This window comes from Macaca mulatta, chromosome 8, assembly GCF_049350105.2.
Source record: "Macaca mulatta isolate MMU2019108-1 chromosome 8, T2T-MMU8v2.0, whole genome shotgun sequence".
Classification (NCBI taxonomy): domain Eukaryota; kingdom Metazoa; phylum Chordata; class Mammalia; order Primates; family Cercopithecidae; genus Macaca; species Macaca mulatta.
The window spans coordinates 134,699,529-134,726,519 of NC_133413.1; the positions used below are offsets into that span (position 1 = coordinate 134,699,529).

At 42.1% G+C, this 26,991-nt stretch overlaps 1 pseudogene across 1 annotated transcript; it reads left to right on the forward strand.

Annotated features, from left to right (window-relative positions):
* Positions 1-18,327: 18,327 nt before the first annotated feature.
* Positions 18,328-24,934, forward strand: LOC144330850 (transcription factor SOX-2-like; annotated as a pseudogene). The gene has a single exon (XR_013397422.1). The product of XR_013397422.1 is annotated as a transcription factor SOX-2-like (transcript).
* Positions 24,935-26,991: the final 2,057 nt, after the last annotated feature.

A 26,991-nucleotide genomic window follows, 5' to 3' on the forward strand; every position in this document is an offset into this window, starting at 1 on the left:
TTTCACCATGTTGGCCAGGCTGGTCTCGAACTCCTGACCTCAAGTGATCCGCCTGCCTCGGCCTCCCAAAGTGTTGGGATTACAGGCGTGAGCCACTGAGCCCGGCCTCTGTTTTGTTTTTTGGTTTATTTTGTTTTGTTTTTTAAGTCTCCATGGTTGTTTTGATCCTGGTCACACCTGGTCTGAGCCTGGGCCAAGGGAAACCACACTCAGGCTACTCCTGGTTCTTTGAGTGCTCATCTCCGTCCCCACCTGGTCTCACTTTAATTGATATGATGCCATTAAAAGTAATGCCAAAGACTGCAATTACTTTCGCACCTGCCTAATAATAAATCTATCCCTTGGGATATTTAGTTCTAACCACTCCCACCGAAGCCCCCAGGTAAATCCTGGGGTGTTGAGGACCTGATGCTATCAATGGATTTCCAATGATGCTTTAACGGTCCCCCTCCATGCTACCCCTCAACTGGGCCTATTAGTCAGGGACAGTCAGCACCGGGACTCCACGAAGGTGCATCTGTCAAGAGGCTTGGGGTGGTTGGTTGGTGCTGTCTTACACAGGCCTAGCCCAGGTTGCAGCCCCAGTCACCAAACCCTGGCCAACTGTCTGAAATTTCTCTGGGTCCTCATTGCCTTCTGAACAGCCCTGTCTCAGTGTGGCCTTCTCCCAGAACTCTTTCTCCTGACTTCTGATTTCACCTAGAGAACATGGGCTCAGAAAAATGAAGAGAGAAACTCAAAGACACAGGAGCAGCACCCAAGCCCCTCTTTTCCAGGCAATCATCTCACTTTGATTGGCATAGACCCCTTAGGGCTACGGCACTGTCTGAAAGTATCTAGAAAGACCAAGTTTCAGCAGCCAGTAAGCTGTCAAGGCTCTTTAAAAATCTGATTCCTGGCCAGGCATGGTGGCTCATGCCTGTAATCCCAGCACTTTGGGAGGCTGCGGTGGGCAGATCACTTGAGGCCAGGAGTTCTAGATCAGCCTGGCCAACATGACGAAACCCTGTCTCTACTAAAAATACAAAAATTACCTGGACGTGGTAGTGTGTGCCTGTAATCCCAGCTACTCAGGAGGCTGAAGCAGGAGAATTGCTTGAACCCAGAAGGCAGAGTTTGCAGTGAGCCGAGATGGAACCATTGCACTCCAGCCTGGGCAACAGAGTGAGATTCTGTGTAAAAAAAAAAGATCTGATTCCTCTGTTCTAAGGGTGAGGCTGTCCAAGCCTCCACGACTTTTCCTCTGTGCTCTGAGCCCAGACTGAAATCTGTAGGGAGAGACAACTTGTGAGATGGAAAGAAAATGAGCTTTGAGGTCTGACAGGAATGGGGCTGAATCCCACTTCTGTATCTTAGGAGCTATGACTTTCCCTGCAGGGCTCTGCATGATTAAAGGAAATAATCTATGTACCTGTGCCAGTGCACACAGTAGCTGCTCAGTATAGGAAAGTGGTTTGTTTCGATTCATGTGATTGTGAATCCTGAACACACCTGTGCTTGTATCTTGTCACAGTCGCTTCGTCCCTGGGTGACATCCAATCCATCCTTTCAGTCCTAGATTAACTGATACCTCCTCCAGGAAGCAGCGCCTGATTTTCAAGCCAAATAAGACATCACACATGGAAATATAACCACGTCATTGCCCCATGCAAAATTACTTGGTGATTCTCCATTGCCTAGAGAACAAAATTGATGTCGCCTAAGCAAGAACAACAAGGCTCTTTCTGATTTAACAATTGCCCCCAGCTCTTTCCCAAACCCCGCCCTCACTTACTATTCCAGCCATATGCATCTATGGTGGCTTCCTGAATACAGCCAGCTCCTGCATACTTCCCTAATGCTAAGGGCCATGCCATCAAACTTAGGAGGCTGCATCAACTTGCACTTGAATTTCTGGAACACAAGCAGGCAAAATGCAGAAACTGGCTGTACCCTGGTGACAGGGGAAAAGGCATACCTCCTACGGGTGGATCAGAAATCAAGGCTCTGCCACTGCTCTTTGAGGGTAGTGGGTAAGAGTGTGGTCCTTGGACAGAATCAAACCTGGCCTGACTCTTACTTGTCACTTACCAGCAATGTAATCTTGGCTGGGTCTCTGAACTCCCATTTCTCTATCTGGGGGAGGGAAATGGTAAGAACACCCTCTAAATTGTTAGAGGAAGGAATGTCTGGCATATACCTGGTGCTCACTAAATGTCCACTCTTATTAGAATTTCTGGAAGTAGCAGGCTATGGTTATCTGAAATACAGCTGGACTGTCACAAGCATTTGAGCTGGGTTTCATGCACTATCTGAAGAGATTGATCCAAGCACCTTGAATACATCTGTAGCTCAACATTAAATGGCCAAGGTTATGTCTTCCACTCCCATCCTTCCCCTCCAGAGCCCCCCTCAGTGGAAATGACTGGATCAGGTAAGATACCTTCCTGGAGGAAAACATTTCTGCACTCAGGGAACATGTTCAAAAATTCAGCCTCTGCCTCTTCAGGGCTTATATGATGTATGGATTACAGTATAAAAAGATCAAATATCTGGAGGCACAGGACTTGGATTCTAATCTTGGATCCTAATTCTGGCCCTGTTGGTTACCAGTGGTGTGATCTTGGCTAAGTCACCTACCCTCTCTAAGCCTCAGATTCCTCATCTGTGATATGGGAGGACCTACCTCACAAATCAGATGATGAGAGGGAGAATGTCTGGGGAGTATAGCCATCCTATAAGGTATGGCTCAGGCCTAAGGTTCTTGAATTTGCTTCTTTTTCCTCTTGGCCTATTTTACTACAGGTTAAAAATCTCTTATCTGGTCAGGTGCAGTGGCTCACACCTGTAATCCCAGCACTTTGGGAGTAGATCACTTGAGAACTCGAGTTTGAGATCAGCCTGGGCAACATGGTGAAAACCTGTTCTACAAAAAAATACAAAAATTAGCCGAGTGTGGTGGTGCACACCTGTAGTCCCAGCTACTTGGGAGGCTGAGGTGGGAGGATATCTTGAGCCCAGGAGGCGGAGGTTGCAGTGAGCTGAGATGGCACCATTGCACTCCAGCCTGGGTGACAGAGCCAGACCTTGTCTCAAAAACCAAAACAACGACAACAAAAACCCTCTTATCTACAATTCCAAAATGCAAAAACATCTGAGAAACAATATTTTCTGTAATTCATTTGGCTGCAAAACTTGTCCTGAATTGATGAGTCCATTTATAGACTTTATCCCACTTATGATGAATATTCATAAGTTTTACTGCAGAAATAATAACGTGTTTGACTTGAGAGTGTTGTCTCAGTTACCTCTGGGGGTGTCAAATACTGCATGAGATATTCTGAATTATGAAACTCATCTGGCCCCATGAGTTTTGCTTAACAAGTTATGGGCTTACATTCTAGCAGTATATCCTAAACCGTACTCATTCACGTATCACCTGCATGATTTTGTCATATCCTTCTAACACCTGTATTAATACTTGCTTCATCCATTTTAGTTGAGTCCATTTTGACTTACTTTTCCAAATGAACCTTGTTTAAATGCACAGTGAAAAATACCTAATTATTAATAAAAATGTTTGTCTACATGACATCTCAAAGCATCCTGCTTATCGCAGTGAAATGCACTCCACACTTAAAACAACAGTCATCTGAAACTAGCACAACGGGTTAGCTCTTAAACAGTTGGAACGCAAGCAATAAGGGTGACATCTGTGAGGTGGACTCTTCTTTGAGGTTTTCAGTTATAAATATTCAGCAGTACAATTCCACCAAATGCTGGTTGCCTTCCCGCTGTGAACACGACACTGCTTAACCACATCAGCTATGATGTTTTGTTGGAAAACTACAAACAGCCAGTCAAGATGGCAGATGGAGCTCCACTCAGAACAGTTTACCTGCAAGTTCTTTCACAGACATTCATATCCATTTCCCTCCTCCACCAACAGGAGAGGTAGTATCAGAAGAATTTAAAACAAAAAACCAGGCCCACACGGATTGAGAGCTTTGACCCAAGTTCTCACCAGATCCAGGCAGCGCTGAGAGTGCTGGAATTCAGGTCCCTGCTGCTGACCTGGACGTGCCTCTGCTACATCAAGTCACAGTCTTCGCTGCTCAGGGCATTGCTGACGCCACTTTCTGCCCTGGTTTATACGTTAATATTCACAAAAGCTGCTGGGAGCCTGGACTTTCATAAAACCAGCCTGCTCTCAGACTAAAATACCCCCCTGTGGCCTAGTTACGATCCTTTCCTGTTCTCCATTAAAAAGCTCCGCAGTGGCTGAAGGGGTCTCACAAGGCTTTTAGAGGTTTAGCAAATCTTCAAAATGGACCAAGAAGAATTGGTAACTGTCTTAACATTTTCCACAAACTTAGAGAAATAGCAGTTAGTGGAAACAGGGCAAGGCCCAGATAATCTGTTCCAAGGCCACAAATGACATCATAATTTAGCCTTTTGGTAATCAAAAATTTCCCAATGATCCAAACAAGTAAAGGAAAATCAGGGGCCTCTCCCTCAACCCACCTGTATTATTAGTCCATTCTCACGATGCTATAAAGAACTGCCCGAGACTGGGTAACTTATAGAGGAAAGATGTTTAATTAATTCACAGTTCCGCATGTCTGGGGAAGCCTCAGGAAACTTACAGTCATGGCAGAAGGGGAAGTCCTTCTTCACATGATGGCAGGAAAAAAATGCAGAGCGAAGGCGGTGGGGCGGGGGCACTGGGCAGGGAAGGCCCCTTATAAAAACCATCAGCCCTTGTGAGAACTCGCTCACTATCACGAGAACAGGATGGCAAAATGGGGGAAACTACCCCATGATTCAGTTGTCTCCACCTGGTCCCTCCCAGGACATGTGGGGATTATGGAAACTACAATTCACGACGAGATTTGGGAAGGGACATAGCCAAACCATATCACCACCCTCTCTTTTTACCGGAATTAATTATTAATGTTTTCAGCTTTCCTTTTGCCCCATGTGTGAGGTCATAAAAAAAATTATGCCGGGGACCAGGAATTGTGGGTCTTAAGTTTTGCCCTGATACCACCTGGCCGTGGGCCCAGGCAGGCCCTAAGAAGCTGGCCCACGGTGTAGTACAGAATCCCAGGTGCTGAGGGAAACAGACGTATCTTTTCATCCTACCTCATCTTGCCCTTTGGACAAGTTATTTTAAATTTCTCTGAGCCCCACCTTTCTTACCTATAAAACCTATCTCAAAGGTTTGATAAGGATTAAAGAACAAAATGATGTAAAACACTGATCCCAGCCGCAGCACAAACCAAGAGGTAAGTAAATAGTAGCTGGTGTTGCTACTGCCAATTCAGATAGTCTGGGCCTTTGGACCAGGTTATGTGAATATATGTAATGAACAGCTCTTGACTTCAGTGATTATGGATTTATCACCCAGAATAGAATGACTGGGGAAACATCATGCAGCTGACAGATAAGCTCATCACAATTTAATTTCCAAACACTTACATTTTTCTAGCTTTGAAGGGCTATTCAAAGGGTGCCTTGAGAAAAAATCAACCAGCATAACTTTAAATATGGCCGGTTCTTGACTAGTGGCGGAAAAGGAAGTCAGGAAAAATGGGAATAAATACCATTGATGAATAATTATTATTTCAGCCTGCGCCTTCAACTTCCAGGTCAGAATTTAAAAAGCATGTTTACCTGATTTGAGTTTCACCCAGTTATCTTCCCTGGTTTTCCCTTTACTGTAGGGAGATAGCCCAGGTTAGTCAGCCAGAGAGAGGCAAGAGAAGACAGGAGGTCCTAAGGCCCATATTTTGTAAGACAGAGTTGCCTGACCAATTGTATCACAGTGATCTAGGTGCCTATTAAAATGCAGATCTCCCAGCCCCAAGTGAATGAGGCTATCTGGGGCTGGGGGTTGAAAACATGCTTTTTTTTTTTTTTTTTTTTTTTTTTTGAGACGGAGCCTTGCTCTGTTGCCCAGGCTGGAGTGCAATGGTGCAATCTCGGCTCACTGCAACCTCCACCTCCCGGGTTCAAACCATTCTCTTGCCTTAGCCTCCTGAGTAGCTGGGATTACAGGTGCCTGCCACCACGCCTGGCTAATTTTTGTATTTTTAGTGGAGACGGAGTTTCACCTGGTTGGTCGGGTTGATCTTGAACTCCTGACCTCAGGTGATCCACACCCCCTCGGCCTCCCAAAGAGCTGGGATTATAGGCGTAAGTCACCACACCTGGCTAAAAATATGCTTTTTTTTTTTTTTTTTTTTTTTGAGACGGAGTCTCGCTTTGTCGCCCAGGCTGGAGTGCAGTGGCCGGATCTCAGCTCACTGCAAGCTCCGCCTCCCAGGTTTACGCCATTCTCCTGCCTCAGCCTCCCGAGTAGCTGGGACTACAGGCTCCCACCACCTCGCCCGGCTAGTTTTTTGTATTTTTAGTAGAGATGGGGTTTCACCATATTAGCCAGGATGGTCTCGATCTCCTGACCTCGTGATCCGCCCGTCTCGGCCTCCCAAAAAATATGCATTTTTAAATAGGCACCCTTGATACAACCAAAACCTTGAAAACCACTGATGTTAGGCCACATTATAAGCATGCAATAAATGCCGCATATACATATCATCTCAGTAGGATTTCTCCCTGTCTCTAATGGAAATCTATGGTCAAGGAGGAGTAAAGGACAAGCAAACAAACCATCCTAATAATTGTACAGCCAAAGAATACAGGTGAAAACAAAGAACAGTGGTGTCCCAAGGCCGGGGTGATGAGACTGCTTGAGGACACAGAGAGACAGTTGTCAGAAAGATTGTCCCCAAGTGGAAGCTTCACCTCATTTTCCAAAAGGGTCAAGTGGGTGAAATTGAGCAGTTAATGGATGGATGGGGAAACAGCACACAAGCAGGAAGAGTAACATGAACAAAGCAGAGAGGCTCATTTGAGGAGCTGCATTGGTTCTTTACATGGCTGGAAGGCAAGGAGTGAGGTTTGGAGGGGTAGTGGAAACGTTTCTTCTCAGCTGTGCAAGATTACAAATCATACTTTTCTTCCTCAAAGAAGGAAAGCAATCTCAAGTTTCTGGCATTAAAAAGCATAAACAAATCTCTAGGCTCTACTCTGACTTGATGGTTTTTTCCTTTTCCTGATTTTAAAACTCACTTGCATCCCACACCAAACCCAAGTAGATGCTAAATATAGTCGGTTCTTTGAGCCTGTTCCATTTACTCTGCCGCCAAGTCAGTCTTCTCAATTGTGATTTATGCTCACATTGTGGTTGAGTTAATTTAGTCAATTAACTTCAGTGAAACCAAAGGTTTATTTTCCATAAAGATTTTCCTTCTTATGCTTTTGAGGTATTGTTATAACGATTTTTGTTATATGCTTATGGATCAACTATTTTAATTGGGTCCATTTCACTCATCTATTGCTATGTAACAAACCATCCCAACACTTAATGGCTTAAAACACAACCTTTGTATTTGCTCACTCTCTGATATTCAGACTGGGCTTAGCTGGATAAAGTTTCTGCTGATCTTGATGGTGGTCACCTAATTAGCTGAATTAAGTGTGGGTTGGCTGAGGGCTGGGTTCAGCCGAGATGCTGAGATGGCAGAGTTTTTCTAAGTCCTCTTTATATAGCCCATCTAGCAAGGTAGTTAGACTTTCTATTTAGCAGATCAGAGCATCCAAGAGCACCAAAGCAGAAGCTTCCAGTACTTCTTAAGGCTCAGAACTGGCACAGTGTCACTTCTGCTGCATTTGATGAGTTAAAGCAAGGCATAACCCTGGACCATATTCATAGGAAGGGGATTACACAAGGGCGTGAATACCAAGAGGCATAGCTTATTGGGGCCAATAAAACAAACTGCAACAGCTTGCTCTCTGGTTTCTAATGGCTCACAGCCCCCCCCCTCCCACGTGCAAAATACTCTCAACTCTCTCCCAAGACCCCTAAGAGTCTTATCCCATTACGGCAGCAGTCTCAGGCTCAAGGTTCAAGATCTTGTCATCTAAACCAAGTCCAGGTGTAGATGAGACTCCTCGGGTATATTTCTTCTAGATCTGAAGACAAATTGTTTCGCCCTATATACCGGTGAGACCAGCATAAAATAATCACAACAGACTCTCATTTAAATGAAGGAGAATGGAAGGAATGCAGGACTCGCCAGTCCACAGCAATTCTGAAGTCCAGACAGGCATATGTCACCAATTCCCCCTGCTCCAGGGACAGTTATGTTCCTAAGGAGTGGTTCTTCATGGTTCCTTACTCTGCTTTCTGACTATTCCTTCTTTTTTTTTTTTTTTTTTTTTTTTTTGAGACAGAGTCTCGCTCTGTCGCCCAGGCTGGAGTGCAGTGGCGCGATCTCAGCTCACTGCAAGCTCCGCCTCCCGGGTTCACGCCATTCTCCTGCCTCAGCCTCCCGAGTAGCTGGGACTACAGGCACCGGCCACCTTGCCCGGCTAGTTTTTTGTATTTTTTTAGTAGAGACGGGGTTTCACCGTGTTAGCCAGGATGGTCTCAATCTCCTGACCTCGTGATCCGCCCATCTCGGCCTCCCAAAGTGCTAGCATTACAGGCTTGAGCCACCGCGCCCGGCTCTGACTATTCCTTCTTTTCCCATAAGGGATGGCCAGTGTCTGTGGGTGAATAGCTTTCTCATCCTCTTTCCTGCCTCTAGAAGGAGAGAGTCCAGAGGCCTCTTTTCAAGTCGAGGTGTTTCTTTCCTTTCCTTTTTTCAAAAATTTAGTTTCCTTTAAGTTCTGGGATACATGTGCAGAACGTGCAGATTTGTTACACAGGTATACATGTTCCATGGTGGTTTGCTGCACCTATCAACCCGTCTTCTAGGTTTTAAGCCCCATAAGCATTACCTATTTGTCCTAATGCTCTCCCTCCCCTTGCCCCCCACCCCCGATAGGCCCCAATATGTGATGTTCCCCTCCCTGTGTCCATGTATTCTCATTGTTCAACTCTCACTTATGAGTGAGAACATGTGGTGTTTGGTTTTCTGTTCCTGTGTTAGTATGCTGAGAATGATGGCTTCCAGCTTCATCCATGTCCCTGCAAAGGACATGACTTCATTCTTTTTTACAGCTGCAGAGCTGTTTCTTTTAGTACAACTCTTTGTGTTTCTGCTAATATAGTTCTGTTCAAAACTATGTAGGATTCCTATAAGTCTTAATAGGTTTCATTCCAATAGATAAGAGCTATACTCGCAAATCTCTTTGTGACAGACCTCTCTATACTTGGGGTCAGAGTACTATGAGAAGATGTCCTTTACATTCTTAGAAACACTTTTATCTAGCACTGAGGTTCTAGGAGGTTCTACTGCTAACCTTTCTGGGGTCTTAACAAAGGGTCTTATAGCCACACTTGTAACTTGATCTTTTTTTTTTTTATTGAGATGGAGTCTTGCTCTGTCACCTAGGCTGGAGTGCAGTGGCGAGATATCAGCCCACTGTAACCTCCACCTCCCAGGTTCAAGCAATTCTCTGCCTCAGCCTCCTGAGTTGCTGGGACTACAGGCACCCACCACCACGCCCAGCTAATTTTTTTGCATTTTTAGTAGAGACGGGATTTCACCATCTTGGCCAGGTTGGTCTTGAACTCCTGACTTCATGATCCACCCGCCTTGGCCTCCCAAAATGCTGGTATTACAGGCGTGAGCCACCGTGCCTGGCCTGTGACTTGATCTTGACCCACATGTTCCATTTTACTAGTAGTACCTTAGATTTGATCTTTTCCCATAGGCCAGTTGGGAACCTTTTGCAGACTGGAAAAGCTGCAATGAGAAAGAGTTTTATTTTCCAACTCAGTAAGTCCTGGGTTGGAAAGTTTTCCTGTGTTGACACTTTTATTTTTTATCCTTCTCTATTTGTGCCTTATCAGGCACAGCTAAAAGAAGACAGTTAGCACTTTCAACGTTCTGTCTGGAAATAGTCTCTTAGTCAGATCCCCAAGTTCTTTAGACACATTTGCTATCTTTTATAGTCAACATGTTGCCAAACTTTCAACCACTACATGACACAGATTGTCTTTTCCCCAGACTCTAATACCAACTGCTCACTGCCCTTCCGGCCTTCCCTAACAGTCTCCTGGAGCCTCCTCTAGCTTCTGCTCACCACCCAGGCCAAAAGCCATGGCCACCAGCTTTGTGTTCTTGTTACAGAAGAAACCACATCCGAGTGCTAACTTCTATTTGGTTAGCTATTGCTGCGTAACAAACCGCCCCCAAATTTAGTGGCTTAAAATGACAATCATTCCATTCTCTCACAGTTCTGGAATCTGGTTTGGGGCTCAACTGAGCAGTTCTTCTGCTGGTCTTTACAGTAGTCACTCTTGTGGCTGCATTTAGCTACAGGAAAGCTGGGCCTGGGGTCAGCTGTTATTTTCAGCCAATTTGATCTCTCCCTCCTCCCCTACCCTCCTCTCTCTCCTCTCTTTCTCTCTCTCTCTCTCTCTCTCTCTCTCTGTGTGTGTGTGTGTGTGTGTGGTGTATACTTTTCTTTCTTATAACGTCTCCTTCTTTCTGACTTTTCCATCTTTCCTTCTCTATTATCCAGTCTTTCCTTGGAGCTCCGACTACTAGAGTCCCGTTTTTCCAGATTCGTCTCAGCCTGGTATCTTTCACCTGCAGCGCCACTTCTGCAGCATCTGGGTGCTATCAATTTTGATATATATTCTTTTTACTTCAGCTTCAGTATAATTTTGAAAAATCTACTGAAAAAAATGAACTCTATAGGGCAGAGAAAAATGGGCTATTCTTATTTACAGTGAAATCCATCACTGGAACTGCTGTCTGGGATTAATAAAAAGACTTTTGGAAGACAAAGCATTTAACTATTCCCATAGCAACAAGGGCATCAGGCATTTCTGTGTGACCCAATAGATGTTTAAAGAAGTACCAGCTCCCAAGCAAAGAACATAAAATCTAGAGACAAAAGACCTCAGTGTTTAAGAACCATCTCTGTCATTCATTGTGATCTTGAAGTTCTCAGAATTCAAGCTCCTTGCCTAAGAAATGGGAGAGATACCTGTATCTTCAAGGTTGTCGTAATGGTCAAACGGGATAATCTATATGAAATTTCTTTGTCAATCAGAGACCTCTGGATGAATTATGATCACTGTTTCTGAACAGATGCTGAGGGTTAGGGGTGACAGTACCAGAGGTGAAGGGTCAAGCATGGCACACACACACAGCAGGCCCTTCTGGAACATCGGGGAGAAATTCAGAGACAAGACCCATCACAGGTATGTGAGCCCTGTTGCCCATTGCATTCGAACAGCACGGAAGAATCCAGCAGGGCCAAACGTCAAATATTGGAAGAGAAACCTCAGTCTTTTGGCTGTAGGGCTTTAAAAAAAAATTGCATGATTGAGAGAGTACAAGCTGCTCCCACAGTGTGATCAAGGGCTGGGGTCCAAACCCATGGTCCCAGCAATATGACGTGGCAGAACGTTGGCCTCCATTTTTGGGTCATCACCTCAGCACTTAGCAGTTGGCAAAATCAAAATGCTGGGGTCAAGCTTTGGGGGCTGCAGCTACATAATAATGTAGAACCTCCATATGCAGCCCAGGTCTACCATCTACTAACTCAGAATTTTAGCTTGGGAGAGCACCAATCCAACCAAACCGCCACTTCAGAATTCTGCCATAAGTTGGGTTGATTGTCTTAAACTCACAGCAGTGGCTGGTTTCTGTGGAGTGTTTCAGGGGCCAGCCGGTGAGGAACCAGACTTGGATAAATTAGCCCTTACTTTTCAGTGGGGTAATATAGAATACCACTTTTTCCCATTTGAGTTCTGAACTTTTTGAGAAAATAAATAAGCCAGATAGTTGAAGATAAAAATAACAGCCTTACCGCTGATAAAGGTAGGGGTGGAAATATGGCTGAAGTGTGCCGCAATGATGGGCTTCCTAATTTTGCACCCCAGAACTAGACCAAGCTACCAAATCGCAGGAATCTTTTGTAAAGCCTGGGTCTCCCTCTGCAAGGACAAAATGTTTCCTAATACAATTATTAATGGCCAATTTCTCTGTAGGGAGGCTGACTGCAAAGGAGACCTAGCCTATACCAAGTTTCCCACCTCACCTCACAACCCAAACATCATAAATAAAATGTGGTAGATACAGACAACGCAGGGAAGGGGAGGAGTCAGGCCAGGGATAGAGAGAGGCTAAGGCTGCAGTTGACAGCCTATCAGAAAAAGGTGCTGAGATATCAAGTATCTCCTCTTAACCAATTCTGAGGAAGCCAGCAGACTTTAGTCAGTCCTGCTTCACATGAGAAAAGAGCTGTGTCTGAAGTTTTCCATCAAATGAAAGCCCCCATTTTTACCCTATGGATGTTTAGTGTTATTGTAATGTATTTATTTATTTATTTGTTTGTTTGTTTTGAGGTAGAGTCTCACTCTGTCACCCGGGCTGGAGTGCAGTGGTGTGATCTCAGCTCACTGCAACCTCCACCTCCTGGGTTCAAATGATTCTCCTGATTCAGCCTCCCAAGTAGCAGGGACCACAGGTGTGTGCCTAACTAGTTTTTTGTATTTTCAGTGGAGGCCGGTTTTTGCCATGTTGGCCAGGCTGGTCTCGAACTCCTGGACTTAAGTGATTCGCCTGCCTCAACCTCCCAAAGTGCTGGAATTACAGGTGTGAGCCATGCACCTGGCCTGTTTAGTGTTATTATAATTTAAGATAACAGCTGTCCCAATGACAAAGCCACTTCCCATGCAAAATTTCGTTCAACCTTAAAGCAAATCTGAGATCATAATAATGTGTAGTACTCATTTTTCATATGAGCTAAATGACTTGCCTAGGATCTCACAAGACCTAAGACTTAGATTTAGATATTATTTCAATAATCCCACAGGAGTTTCATAAGACTTTATCAGCTTCTCATAACACAAGAAAACATTGGGAGGATCCAAATCATTGCATTTCAGTATATTTATTTTAGGAGTAGCAGTGGCACAAATAACTTCCAAATTTGTGTTTCAGCTGGGCGTGGTGGCTCACACCTATAATCCCAACATTTTGGGAGGTTGAGGTGGGAGGATCGCTTGAGGCCAAGAGTTTGAGGCCAGCCTGGGCAACATAGTGAGACTTCATCACTACAAAAAAAAAAAAGTGCTAGGCACAGTGGTACATCCCTGTAGTCCCAACTGCTGGAAAGGCTGAGGCAGGACGATCGCTTGAGCCCAGGAATTTGAGGTTGCAGTGATCCCTGATCGCACTTAACTTTCATCAGAAATGTGTCTGACAGACTGAAAATTCAATACTTAAAATAATTAAGTGACACAATAAATGCTGAAAGAGAAAATGGAATGTTTTCACTTTCCCACTATTTTTCAGATCAAAACATGTGACAGATTCCAATTTTTTCCTCAAATATTTTACAACCAAATTGAAGGGAGGAGAAAGACTCTTAAAAACCAATGTCTTTTTTTTTTTTTTTTTTCTTTTTCTGAGATGGAGTCTCACTCAGTGACCCAGGCTAGAGTGCAGTGGCGTGATTTCAGCTCACTGCAACTTCTGCATCCTGAGTTCAAGTTATTCTCCTGCCTCAGCCTCCAGAGTAGCTGGGATTACAGGCACGCACCACCACACCCAGCTAATTTTTGTATTTTTAGTGGTGATGGTGTTTCACCATGTTGGCCAGGATGGTCTTGAACTCCTGACCTCAAGTGATCCACCCACCTTGGCCTCCCAAAGTGCTGGGATTACAGGTGTGAGCCACCGTGCCTGGCCCCCAAAAAACTTGTATTTTTACTACAATAATTTACTGAGCACCTTCTACATGTCAAGGATTTTACCAGGCACTAAACACATAGAACTTCAATCTTTATAACCCTATAATAGAGGTCACCATTTTATAAATTTTATTGTCCCCATTTTATAAACAGGGGCACTTGAAGAGCTAAGAGAAGTTAATTCTGTTGTGTAAGTTCCCACCCCCAGGAATTGATTAACCTGGACTTGTTTGATTCCAAATGACAAATACTATTAACATAGCTGTGGAAAAGCCAAAGCCTTCAGCTGTGAAATTGCTGTATATTAATATCTTCCTATGTGATGGCAGCTAGGCTTATCAGCAGCAACCATTCCTCTCAGAGGCTCAAGGCACAAAAAGAACTCTGAAGATGGGTGAATAGCTTAAATCTACTCATTTATCTTTAATGAGTTTACAACTCTCTCATCAAGACTTCGGAAGTTCAAAATGGATACTGATCCTAATTTTTAAACCATATAGAAAGAGGAATAATCTATAGTATGGTATTATGATAAATACCAAAGGCACAACAAATGAATTAGAAATAGCCTTTGCATTTTAGGAGCTCAGTGTTGAGGCATGGCACAACTGAGGCAAAACAGAATGTTCATGGTATCCACAGGGAGCCATCAAATCATGCAGAATTTAATTCACTAATTTAAACCCAACTGATGTCTTGCCCTCTAAGATTGCTACGTTTCAACTTGTACTTTTCCTAAACTGGAATAATTCAGTGTTTTCATTTTAAAAGGTTGCATTTACATTAAGTCTTACTGCAGAGTAAAGATAACTAATATGAATAGTAGCAAAGTGACTTATTGCCCAATATGCTGAATTATGTAAAAACGAAAAAGTATAACATAATGCATTACTAGAACTTGGCAGCAACACTCTGGGTCACTCCGAATCCCAGAATCCTGGAGCTTGCAGAGTACCCAAAAGACTGCAAGTCTGGTCAGGCGGTGGCTCACGCCTGTAATCCCAGAACTTTGGGAGGCTGAGGAAGATGGATCACTTGAGGTGAGGAGTTTGAGACCAGCCTGGCCAACATGGTGAAACCCTGTTTCTACTAAAAATACAAAAAATTAGCAGGCATGGTGGCGGGCACCTGTAATCCCAGCTACTATGGAGGCTGAGGCAGGAGAATCGCTTGAACCCAGGAAGCAGAGGTTGCAGTGATTGCGTCACTGCACTCCAGCCTGCGCAACAAAAGTGAGACCCTGGTCCAATAAATAAACAAACAAACAAACAAACAATAAATAGACTGCAAATCTCTCCGATATCATAAGAGCCTCGAGAGAAGGAATTGGATCTCATGATTCTGTTGACTCACCTTCCTCATAATTTGGTTCATTGTTGGACACCAAATACATCATGGGAAAAGTGCATGCAGAAAATACTTATTTTGAATTGCATTTTGAGTTTCTAAATTTGGCAGAGGCAAAGAGAAAAGCTGAATCTCAAACTATTTATTAGCTGTCTGAGTGGGATGAATATTGCAGGAGGATATAATTACAAAACCTGATGTAGCCAGGATTCAGCTTAGAGCTTTCAGCCTGTTTATAAAACATGCCAAATATCAGATGGCATGCAAAGGGTAATGTGTTAATAGCAGACAGGCAAAACACTGGCTGCAGTTTCAGGAGGAAAGACTAAACAGAACAGCCCTACAACATACTTTGTCTCTTGGAATCTAACTCCTTAGAAAGGCTTGGAAATAAATAAGGAAAGTTTATTTTAGGCACCTTCAGCATTGTCCTCCTAAAATCTTTTATTTCATACACCGGGAAATAAAATACTAAAAGCATGGTACCAACCACCAGAATGTTTACTCTGTGAATTTAAAACCCCTAAATTATCCACCCCTCTCTTCAATTGCCTAACATAATACCACCCCAGAGTTGCAAAATTTGAAGAAGGGGAAAAAAAAAGCCTAGAATTTGGAATCAGAAAAGCTGTATTTAAATAGAGCACTAGCTACTTAAGCAGCTACTCAACTCTTCTCATCTGTTGCCCTTACGTATTTGGCTATAAAAATGTTATTATTAAGATATTCTGGGCTAGGCATGGCGGCTCATGCCTGTAATCCCAGCACTTTGGGAAGCTGAGGCGGGCAAATCACTTGAGGTCAGGAGTTCAAGACCAGCCTGGCCAACATGTTGAAACCCCATCTCTACTAAAAATACAAAATTAGCCAGTCATGGTGGCGGGCACCTGTAATCCTAGCTCCTTGGGAGGCTGAGACAGGAGAATTGCTTGAACCTGGGAGGCAGAGGTTGCAGTGAGCCAAGATTGCATCACTGCACTCCAGCCTAGGCAACAGAGTGAGACTCCATCTCAAATAGTAATAATAATAATAATAATAATAATAATAAAGATATTCTGATAGCTCATCAATATTTGCCCTTTGCTTTTGCCTGCTTTGGAGATCATGATTTTAAATTCTTTGGAATGTATCTTTTCTCCCCTACCTCTACAATGATGCGTCTTCAACCCCGGTTTCTTTTTGCCCTTACCTTTTACTTATCTTGTCATCCAGGAAAAATTCAACACTTATTACATAGTGTGCAATGTGTGTGATCATTGCAAAGGGAAATGCAAAGGTAAGTAAGATCTAATTCCTGCCTTCGAGGAACTGATGATTTAATAGAAGCGATACAGGTACCAAAAATGCCCATAAGGCATAACCTGGAAGAGCAAATCATTATAATAATGATCTCCAACAAACGATGCCTCCCATGTCCGCATCCCTTTGCAATACGGCATAGTCATTTCTCACATCAGAAAGGTGGCATCAACTCCTCCATCCCCTTGGATTTGGGCTATTTTTTAAAACTTGTTTTGCCAAAGGGTCAAAGGTGGCAGGAGTGACAGTGCAATATCTAAGGCCCAGGCAACCCATGAGACCTCATGGCTTCTGCATTTATCCATTAGGTACCCGACTGCCACATGAAGATTCAGTTAAGTACACAATACAGAGTTGTTATGCACTAAGTTGTACGGTAGATCTCTAGGATGTATTCGCCTTGCATAAGTGAAACTATGTACCCTTGGATCAACATCTCTCTGATTCACCCTCCCCCAAACCTTGGTAATCACCATTCAAGTCTCTGCTTCTGCTTCTGTGAGTTTGATTATTTTAGATTCCTAAATGGAATAATATAGTGCTTGTTCTTCCATGTTTGACTTTTATTTTCCCTCCTTTGGAGACAGAGTCTAGCTCTGTCGCCCAGGCTGGAGTGCAGTGGTGCAATCTTGGCTCACTGTAACCTCTGCCTCCTGGGTTCAAGCAATTGTCCTGCCTCAGCCTCCCGAGTAACTGGGATTTCAGGCACCTGCCACCACACCCAGCTAATTTTTTGTATTTTTAGTAAAGGCGGGGCTTCACCATGTTGGCCAGGCTGGTCTTGAACTCCTGACCTCAAGTGATCCTACCTTGGCCTCCCAAAGTGCTGGGATTACAGACATGAGCCACCGCACCTGGCCTGGCTTATTTCATTTAGCATGTCTTTCACATTCATCCATGACATAGCAAATGGCAGGATTCTCATCTCTTTTAAAGCTAAACAGTATTTCATTGTATGCATATTTTCTTTATCCATTCATCTGGACGTTCAGGTTCTTTCCATGTCTTTGCTATTGTGAATAATGGGGCAATGAACACGGGAATGCAGACATCGCTTGGAAATCCTGATTTCAATTTTTTGGGGTATATACCCAGAAGCAGGTTTGTTGGATGATTTGGTAGTTCTACTTTTCATCTTTTGAGGAACCTCCATACTGTTTTCCATAGTGGCTGTACCAATTTACATTCCCACCAATAGTGTACAAGGTGTGATGGTTAATATTGTCAACTTGATTGGATTGAAGGATGCAAAGTATTGTTTCTGGGAGTATCTGGTTGCTGCTGGGTGTTGCCAGAACAGATTAACATTTGAGTCAGTGGACTGGGAGAGGACGACCCACCCTCAGGAAGACCCACCCACAATGTGAGTGGGCACCATCCAGTTGGCTGCCAGCGTGGCTAGAAAAAGCAGGCAGAAGAAGGTGGAACAAGCTGACTTGCTGAATCTTCCAGTCTTCATCTTTCTCCCATGCTGGATACTTCCTGCCCCCGAACATCAGACTCCAAGTTCTTCAGCCTTTGGATTCTTGGACTTACAACAGTGGTTTGCCAGGGCCTCTCGGGCCTTCAGCCACAGACTGAAGGCTGCACTGTCAGCTTCCCTACTTTTGAGGTTTTGGGACTCAGACTTAGTCACTACTGGCTTCCTTGGTCCTCAACTTGCAAAATGGCCTATCGTGGGACTTCACCTTGTGATCATGTGAGGCAATTCTCCTTAATAAACTTCCTTTCATATATACATATATCCTATAAGTTTTGCCCCTATAGAGAACCCTAATACAAAAGTCCCCTAAGAGGTGATGGTTAAATTTAGGGCACTGCATATAGTGATGGCTTCACAGGTGTAATCTTATCTTCCAATGCATCAAGATGTATACATTGAATATATACAGCTTTTTTTGGTCTGACAATCATATCTCACTAAAAAAGTAAATAAATGGATGCAGTTGTATTCCAATAAAACTTTATTTATGGACACTGAAAAAATATATTCATTTAGACTACAAAATGATGAAAGACCATGTAGTGAGAGTCACCACCTTCAAGCCATCTATGCCAAAGCCATCTTAAACCCACCAGCTTCTGCCAACTCACCAGCTGGCTGCAGCCACCTGAGTGAGCTCAGGCTAGACCAGCAGAGAAATTGCCCAACCAACCCACAAAAATGTGAGAAATAGCAAATTACTGTTTTCAGTCACTAAGTTTTGGGATAATGAATAACTGAGGCATCTGATAAGTACTATAATGAAAGTAAAAAGTGATTTGGGGATAAAGAAGAGTTAGAAATTATTTCCTACCCAGAGGATGTGTGGTGATGGTAATAAAGAAAATCTTACAGCAGTAATGGTTTTTAATGTTTTTCCTTTTTCTTTTTTTTTTTTAGGGGTATTTTTATATAGTTTAATTGCAAATATTTAAACTGCTAAAATTTGGCAAGTTGTGGCATATGTAAACACCTGTGAAAACGTTATCACAATCAAGATAATAAATGCAGTAAGGCCGGGCACAGTGGCTCACGCCTATAATCCTAGCACTTTGGGAGGCCAAGGTGGGTGGATTAGCTGAGCTCAGGAGTTCGAGATCAGCCTGGGCAATACAGTGAAACCCCATCTCTACTAAAATTCAAAAACTTAGCCGGGCATGGTAGTAGACACCTGTAGTCCCAGCTACTCGGGAGGCTGAGGCACGAGAATTGCTAGAACCCAGGAGGCAGAGGTTGCACTGAGCCGAAATTAGGCCACTGCACTCCAGCCTGGGCGACAGAGCGAGACTCAGTCTCTAAAAGAAAAATAAATAAAAAAAAATAAATGCGGCCAGGCATGGTGGCTCACACCTGTAATCCCAGCACTTTGGGAGGCCGAGGTGGGTGGATCACCTGAGGTCAGGCATTCAGACCAGCCTGGCCAACATGGTGAAACCCCATCTCTACTAAAAAGTACAAAAAACTTAGCCAGACCTGGTGGCAGGCATCTGCATTCCCAGCTACTCAGGATGCTGAGGCAGGACAATCACTTTAAAACCAGGAAGCAAAGGCTACAATGAGCCGAGATTGCACCAGTGTACTTCAGCGTGGGCAACAGAGCAAGACTGTCTCAAAAAAAAAAAAAAAAAAAAAAGATAATAAATGTATTCCTCACCCCCAAAACTTTCCTTATGGCCCCTTTATAATCCCTGCCTTTATGCCCTCCTTGCTCTTTCACCATCCTGAGACAACTAGATGTTTTCTAGCACTATAGACTAGTTTGCATTTTCTAGAATTTTATATACATGGAACCATACAATGTGTACTCTTTTTGTCTGGCTTCTGTCAGCAGAATTAGTTTTAGATCCATTCAAGTTGTGTGTATCAACAGTTTCTTTCTATTGCTAACTTGTATTATGTTGTATAGATAGACCATGATTTATTTATCCATATTCCTGTTGATGGCCTTTCGGGTTTTGTAGTCTATTAGGGGGCAATAAAGTTGCTATGAACTTTAGTGCACAAGTCTTTGTGTGGACATATATATTCATTTCATTTCAAAGTATTATGAAATATAACTTGCATAAATACCTTGAAGTGGAATGGCTCAGTTATAAGTGCATGTTTAACTTTTTATGAAACTGGTAAATTGTTTTCCAAAGTAGTTTTACCATTTTACATCCCCTACCAGCAGTATACGTTCCAGTTGTCCCACATCTTTGTCAATTCTTGGTATAAGTTTTTTCAATTTTAGCTATTCAGTTTTAGCCATTCTAGTGGGTATGGTTTTAATTCGTATTTTCATGACTACTTATGTTGAGCATCTTTTTATATATGCTAATTTGCCATTCATATATCTTCTTTATTGAAGTGACTTTTCAAATCTTCTGTATACTTTTTATATTATTACAGTTATCATTATAAATATTTATTATTATTGGAGTTTTATGTATTCTAGGTAGAAGTTTCTTCTTGGATATATGTTTTCCAACTACTGTTCCCATTTTGTGGTTTATATTTTCATTTTCATAACAGTATCTTTGGAAAGGCAAACATTTTTTATTTTGATGATGTCCATTTTATTTTTCTTTAATAATTCTTGCTTTTTGTGTCCAGTTTAAGAAACATGTGCCAAGCCAAGGTCACTGAGATTTTCTCCTGTGTTTTCTTCAAGAAGTTTTATACCTTACCTCTTATATTTAGGACTATGATTTATCTTGAAATACTTTTTGAACACTGCTATGAAAGAAGGATTGAGGTTCATTTGTTTTTTGTTGTCGCTCTTTGTTTTCATTGTTGATATTTGTTTGTTTATATGGATATCCATTTGCTCCAGCACCATTTATTGTTAAGATTATCATTTTCCCATTGAATTGCCCTGGCACTTTTGTTAAAAATCAATTCTGTAGGTCTATTTCTGGACAAATTTTATTCCATTTGTCTATATCTGTTTACCCTTCTTTCTACTGTGATTACTGTAGCTTTTCAACAGATCTTGAAATCAGGTAGTGTAAATCCTCCCTTTAGCTTTTTTTCAGCATTGTTTTGGCTATTCTAGGTTCTCTGCATTTTCATATAAATTTGGTAATTTCTTTTAAAAATCTGATATGACTTTGATTGAAATTGTATTGAATATATATAGTCGAATTTGAGAATAAATGATATCTTAACAATGTTTAATCTTCTAATTTATAAATACAATGTGTCTCTCCATTTATTTAGATTTTATTTATCCCAGCAATGTTTACTGGCTTTCAGTGAACAGGTCTCACATGTCTTTTGGCAGGTTATCCTTAAGTATATCTTATTTTTGATGTTATTTTTGAAATTTCAATTTCTGATTGCTCACTCCTTCTATATAGATACACAATTCATCTTGGTAAATTGATCTTATATTCTGCCACCTTGAGAAACATTTACTGGTACTGGTAGCTTTTTGGTAGATTAATTAGGATTTTCTACATAGATAATTATGTCATCTGCAAATTAAGACAGTTTCATCTCTTCCTTGCTAATCTGGAAATTACTCATTTATTTATTTAGCCTTATTCCACTGGCTAGAAGTGGTAACAGCATACACCCTTGCCTTGTTTCTGATCTTAGAGAGAAAGCACTTCAGTCTTTCACTTTAAGTATGATGCTTGCTGTAAGTTTTCACAAATGCACATTATTAGACTATGAACGTTCCCTTCTAGTTCTAGTTTGCTGGAAGTTTCCATCATGTATGGATGTTTATTTTGTTATATTTTGTCAATTTATTTATTTATTTTTTTGCATCTATTGAGTTGATCGTATGGAGGAATGGAGTCCTTAAACACCAATGATCTTCCCTCCTTCCCCTGCCCTTAAGAGTTCTGTCCTTGGCCCTGCTCTCTTGTGCTTTACAAATTAGAAGACCTATATATTGCAACTGCTTCAACTAACAGCTGTGTATAAATGACTTTCAAGCATATATGTTTCATCCCAAATTCTCAGCTGAAATTGAGACCAATATTCTCAGCTTCTAACTGTATTTTGTCTACCAAGTTATCCTCCATATATCTCTAGAGAGATAAATAAAGGTGACGTAAGAATCCAATGGCTATTCTCTTCAATTAACTTACATTGAATTCAATGTTCATCAGCTTGAACTTCTACCATTTAAGGTCTTTTAAATGTAAAATCAGAAAAATATCTGAAATCAGAGAGCTTTTTAAAAAAAATACTAAAACCAAAACTTTATAATGCAGGATTTCTCAATCTTGGTACTATTGACATTTGGGGAAAGGTAATTCTTTGTTATAGAGGGCTATCCTGTTACAGTTGTTAACCAGCATCCCTAGTCTTGAATCACTAGATGCCAGTAGTATCTTCGCTGACCCCAAGCTATGACAATCAAAAATTTCTCCAGATGTTGCCGAAGGTCCCCTGGGGAGGGGACACAATCATCTCGAGGTTGGAAACTACTGATGTAGTAACTTGCTATAGATCAATGCTCCCACAAAAATCAACTAAAAGAGTGAAATTAAAAAACAAACCAAAAACAAAACAGGCACAGTGGCTCACAGCTGTCATCTCAGTATTTTGGGAGGCAGGAGGATATTTTTAGCTCAGGAATTCAAGACCACCCTGGGCAACCCTCATTTCTACTAAAAATCAAAAAAATTAGCCAGGCATGGTGCTGGAATTACAGGTGTGAGCCACTGCACCCAGCCACATTTCACCTTCATTTTTGAAGGATGTTTTTTGCTGGGTATGAATTTCTAGATCAGCAGTTACTTTCTGTAAGCACTTTAAAAGTATTATTCCAGTCTTTTTGGTTTCCATTGTTTCTGTGGGAGATGGCTGTCTTTAAGATGTTTTCTGTCTTTACTTTTTAGTTGGTTTACTTTGATGGGCCTAAGTGTGGTTCTATTTTTCTTTGTTCTGCTTTAGTTTTCTGAGCTTGGTCAAATGTTACTTTGGCCCCATTCTATTCTAAGGCTCCTATTATCTTTTTAAAGGCTTTTCATTGTGTTTACATGCTTCCAATACATGCTTCAGTATGTACTATTTTCTATCGACCTGTCTTGTAGTTCACTAATCCTATCTTTTGTTACACAAATCCACTATTACATCCACCCACTGTGTTCTCAACTCCAGATGCTGTATTCAGTTCTAGAATGTCCATTTGATTTTCATAGATTACTTTTTTGATAAAAGTCTTTGCCTATTATCTTATCCATAATTGTCTCAAACATATTAGTCATAGTTATCTTAGAGTTCTTGCCAGTGAACTCCAATATGTGAATCGTCTGTGGCTTGGTTTCTTGTGTCATGTTTTCTCTCTTAGTTTTTGATCATGTGGTCCATGTGGTTTTGGCATGTTTTGTAATTTTCCATTGATTTCCAGATGTTTTAATGTTACAGGCTTTGGGTGATGTCTTTCTTCAATGAGGTTAAACCTGTCTTCTGCTAGAACTTAATCCAACCAAGAATCATGATAAATCAAGGCAGAGTTACAAATCTTGGCATAAGGCTCATTCTACCTTTGATGTGCCCCTAGCCTCAGAGTTTTCTAATGATCACCTAGAATATTCTTCAGATCCCTTCTTCTGGCAAGTCCTGATTTTTAATCTTTGTTTTATGAAGCTTTCTGCCTACTTTTGTTCTCTCTCCTAAACAGCACCACAACTGCAAATTTTCTGAGTTGAAATTGCCCATGTTTGAGGCTGTTCCATATCTCTACCAAAAGCTCTCTTGGTTGCCGTCCCCTGGAAGCAAACTTTAAAAAAATACAAAATCAAAATTACCAGTCTCCTGTCTGAAACCAGAATGGACAAGTGCTCCCAGACCAAAAGCAGCCACAGGTCAGTTCACCTCAGAAAAGTTCACTCCTCTTCAGAGCCCTGCTTGGGCAGATTTCTACTGCCTTCAAATAGATGAGACCCGTATTTTATCCAGCTTTTCTGCTGGGGGATAGTCGTGGTGGATTTAATAGTTGCTAGGAATTAGTGAGAGTTGTGTTGCCCATTCTTCCTCTTTCTGAATGGAAATTGTCACTACACTCTGGGTACGTAGGGGAAGATACTCTTTTCATTTACTGATTAGAGCAAGGAGCTAATTTAAGACCTTATAGAGAGTATGGCACATTTCGAGGTAAATGCAGTCACTTTGTGGAAACTTCAGCCCACTCTCTTGTGGATGGGTATCTTCCACACTGGGGAAAAAAATTAGGCATGAATACTTGGTATTCAAAGTGGTGGATTGTGATAGAGAGCCAGTTGTCCCCCAAGATGTCCTTCCCTTCTTCCAGTTTTTGGTATACAATTGGACACACAGAATGAAGCCATTTAAAGTTTCTCTTTCAGCTCAGTGTGATCATGTGACATAGATCTGATGGAGAAGATGTGTCATGTGGCAACCTAAAAGTTGGCTCAACGGGGTCGGGGTGGGCACCGGTCTGGGCGCGGGCGTGAAGCAGCGGATGCACAGTTCCGCGCACCTGAACGGCTGGAGCAATGGCAGCTACAGCCTGATGCAGGACCAGCTGGGTTACGCGTGGCACCCGGGCCTCCACGCGGACGGTCCCGCGCAGATACAGCCCATACACCGCTACGACGTGAGCGCCCCGCAGTACAACTCCGTGACCAGCTCGCAGACCTGCAAGAACGGCTCTCCCACCTACAGCACGTCCTACTCGCAGTAGCGCACTCCTGGCTCCATGGGTTCGGTGCTCAAGTCCCAGGCCACCTCCAGCCCCGCTGCGGTTACCTCTTCCTCCCACTCCAGGGCGCCCTGCCAGGCCAGGGACCTCCGGGATGTGATCAGCACGTACCTCCCTGCGCCGAGGTGCCGGAACCCGCCGCCCCAGCGGACTTTACATGTCTCAGCACTTCAGGAGCGGCCCGGTGCCCGGCACTGCCATTAACGGCACACTGCTCTCGCGCATGTAACGGCCGGACAGCGAACTGGAGGGGTATGAAATTTTCAAAGAAAAACGAAGGAAATGGGAGGGGTGCAAAAGAAGAGAGTAAGAAACAGCATGGAGAAAACCCGATACGCTAAAATATATATATATATATCCCATGACCCACAGCAAATGACAGCTGCCAAAGAGAACACCAATCCCATTCACACTCACGCAAAAACCGCCATGCCGACAAGAAAACTTTTATGAGAGGGATCCTGGACTTCCTTTTGGGGGACTGTTTTTGTACAGAGAAAAACAGGGGGGTAGGGAGGGCGGAGGAATGGATCTTGTGCAGATTTGGAGGAAAGAAAGTTACGAAAAACTTTTTTAAAAAGTTCTAGTGGTACAGTAGGAGCTTTGCAGGAAGTTTGCAAGTCTTTACCAATAATATTTAGAGCTAGTCTCCAGGCGATGAAAAAATGTTTCAATATTTGCAAGCAACTTTTGTCCAGTATTTATCGAGATAAACATGGCAATCAAAATGTCTACTGTTTATAAGCTGAGAATTTGTCAGTATTTTTCAAGAAGAAGCTTCTTGCTGCATTTTGATGCTGTAGCTGAAATTTAGCACAATTGCAAACCTGGAAAGAAGAAAATTATTCAAATTTCGACATTTTAATTGTTTAAAAATTGTACGAAAGGAAAAAACTAAGTACTGGCAAACCATCTCTGTGGTCTCGTCTAAAAGGGCAAAAGTGCAAAACTTACATCGTTGGTAATTTATAATAGCTTTTGTTCAATCCCAACTTTCCATTTTGTTCAGATTAAAAACACATGAAACTACTGCTTTCGAAATATTTTCCTATGGTTTGTAATATTTCTGTAAATATATTGTGGTATTTTAAGGTTTTCCCCCTTTGTTTTTTGTAATTGTATTTTAAAATATTCGGCTCTGTAGTATTTGAATCAGTCTGCCGAGAATCCATGTATATATTTGAACTATACATGGATATATAATATCCTTATAACAGGTACATTTTCAACTTATGTTTTTACTCCATTATGCACAGTTTGAAATAAATTTTTGAAATACGAAAAAAGTTGGCGCAAGGCCTTTTTATCTTTCTTTTCAGTTTCTTCCCCGCTGGGCAGAAGGTAGATAAGATGTCTGGGACTAAAGCAGCCATTTTAGATCACGAAGTAACGTTGACAGTGAAAACAGTACATGATGAAACAGAAGGATGAAAAGCTGGGCCTCTGACCACCACTTTCCAGAGCATAAAACCCTTATACCAGCCCTGGACAATATGCAACAATAATTTTCCGTAGGAGATTCATTTCTATCTTATTTCAGTGGCTGTTATTTTGGGGTTTTGTTACTTGCAACTAAGCCTCATAAAATTAGGAAAGTTCAGGACAGCAGTTCTCAGTGTGTTGGTATGGTCTGCAGACTTCTGAATTTTTTGTAGGGAGTTTGTGAAATCAAAACATTTTCAAAGTATACTAAGACATTGTAAGTCCTTTTAACTATGGTGACACATTCACCAATGGCGCAAAAACAATTGTGGGTAAAAGCACCAGCATCTTTGAAACGCGGCACGAGTAGTCACTGTATTCTTCGTTGCCATGCAGCTGTAGGTGGGGGCTGGGGGAGGGGGTGGTTTCATCCAACGTCCTTAATAAAGCGGTAAAAATTACTTATTTTAAATCTTTACTCTTAAGTCTTTTAAATTTTCTGTATGAAGAAATGAGAAGTGTATGTGAAGTACTTCTGGGGATACCAAAATATGATGGTTGTCTTGAGGAAAACTACTTGTGAGGGTGTTTTGAGTCGTGAGTCTGGAGGCAATTCAGATGTGGGTATTTGACAGACATTTCCTCAAACATGAACAAAGTGAACTGTCACTTCAAGAAAAACTAACAGTATTTGTTGCCAATGATAAATTTTAAGCTTTTAAGTGAAAATTATTTTGGAAAATGTGTATCTGCCATCTGAATTTGATGGCCTTTCAGTATTTAAGAGGCTTTTTAAAATGAGATTGCTGGTCATAGTGAACATGATTTTTAAACATTTTATATGGCAAAATATTAACATTTGGAAGATGTGCATAACTCAGTGAATCAATAGTTTCCATGGGCCAAATGTATGATTTTACAAAATTATTCGTGGGAAAAAGTTTCACTCAAAGTGCAAGGTAGACCACTGGAGTCTAATGAAATTCAATGCAAAGCCTCATTTATATGACTTCAGATTCTACATTGTAAATAATCTTTTAGCTACTACCACTTGTTCAGTTTTGGTATAGT